The sequence below is a fragment of the Phascolarctos cinereus genome, unplaced genomic scaffold, assembly GCF_003287225.1.
Source record: "Phascolarctos cinereus isolate Bilbo 61053 unplaced genomic scaffold, phaCin_HiC Scaffold_5;HRSCAF=322, whole genome shotgun sequence".
Lineage (NCBI taxonomy): Eukaryota > Metazoa > Chordata > Mammalia > Diprotodontia > Phascolarctidae > Phascolarctos > Phascolarctos cinereus.
Window position 1 is genome coordinate 212,248,493 of NW_027555958.1, and position 1,835 is coordinate 212,250,327.

Sequence of the window (1,835 nt, forward strand, 5' to 3'; positions counted from 1 at the left end):
CAGAGAAAGCACTATAGAATCTGAATGCAGATGAAGCATACTATTTTCACTTTTTTGTCTTTCTCATAGGTTTTCCCTTTTGTTCTGATTCATCTTTCAAAACATGACTAATGTGAAAATATGCTTAACATGATTGTACATGTATAACCTATATCAAATGCTGTCTTGGGGAGAAGGGAGGGCAGGTAGGGAGAGAGAAAAATTTGGAACTCAAAATTTTACAAAAATGAATGTTGAAAACCATGTTTACATGTAATTAGAAAAATAAAATACTATTAAGTGGAAGAAAAAAATGTCACATTGCAAAGAGGTAAGTATAGCTCTCTAGGATACCCTAATAGAGACCACCTTTCAAGTTGACCACTCTCCAGCTCTTTATTATCACAGTTTGAAATAGATTCCATCAGAATCTTCTACTAAGTGTGCAAGAGATGGCAAATGCTAATTTCAGAACCATTTCTCTAGATTGTCAACAGACTTGTACTCTTGATGTCTCTTCACATGGTCACAAGTAGAGCACACATGTGTTCTCAGAATCATAGGAAATTCACTGTAAAGCTCTTCCTCCAGTTAAAGGAACTGAGGTATAACATCACTTCTGTCCATCTCTTTAAAAGATTTGGATGGCTCACTGTCAGATCTATAATCTTCCACATGAATGAGGGAGTCCCCTGGAACAAAATTCTCATAGTTTTTACTTGATAGACCTAGTACAACAGGTACTGTACCAGCCAGAAAAGCATTGTTGAATTTTTCAGCGATGTATTCTTTGTGGATTGAGTTTTCAAAGGAAAGGTAAAATTTACAGGTAGACATGGTGGGAATCAAACTTTTATCATTCACATACTCTCCAAATGCTTGTCCATAGGTATGAATTTCAGTGCTTTTACTCAGCTTGCTGTAATACTTGACCCTTGCGTGTTCAGGATTCCAGTAACTGACAATCCAGCATACCATCTTCTTCTTGCTTGGCACTTCAAATACAAGGGAGTTTGTGCCTACTCTCATGAAGCCATAACATTCTTGTATATCCAAGTCACTATGATAAGTCAGAGTTGGATTGAAGAAATGTTCAGTGTCTCTCTTCTGGAGTGTGTGGTCAGACAATTCCAAGTTCATCCAAATCTACTTCTGGAATGGTGGCCTAGCTTGCTGGGATAAATTGGTGAGATCCCAGCTAATATCTCTATGATGAACCAGAACAGCATGGGATTTGTTGTAAAGGGCTTTCTTGGTGGTAAGATGACACCTGTGGATGTTAAACATTGCTTGATAGGGTGAAAGGTCAAATGTCTGCCCAAAAGGTCATACCCAAATCAGTATGATAGTTTCATTCAAATTATCAGTTTTGCCGGAAAGAAATTTTTCATTTTCACAATAGAGCTGGTTGTCTCTATGGAACTAAAGATCCAGCTGTTGGTGGGCATGATGAAAACAAGCAGGTATGCCTTGAAACAACCCAGAATAATGCAGGCAAAAAATTCCTTTGGATGTTGATGTCATAATTTTTTATCAATAATGTTTTTACATAAGGTGTATTGCAGGAATACTATTAAGACTACACCGTGGCAACAATTCTCATGTCCAAGCCACTCATTGTGGTATGGTGATAATTAAAAGCAACCAAGAATTAACCAATTTGAAGAACATATGGATCACTATAAGTGGGCAGAAATAGAGGGTTGATTTTTATGTGATGCCAATTTGTTATCCAATCGTGGCACTCTTACATTATAAACCAGCCCTAGGAGGGAAAGCACCGTTGACTCGGGGAGAGAGGGCTGCGTGGCAGCGGTGTGGTGAGGAAGGCACGGAGTCCAGACAGGGAGGAAGAG

General features: G+C 38.5%; 1 pseudogene; it reads right to left on the reverse strand.

The window, feature by feature from the left end:
• Positions 1-447: 447 nt before the first annotated feature.
• Positions 448-1,503, reverse strand: LOC110217915 (4-galactosyl-N-acetylglucosaminide 3-alpha-L-fucosyltransferase 9-like; annotated as a pseudogene).
• Between the last annotated feature and the right edge of the window lie 332 nt (positions 1,504-1,835).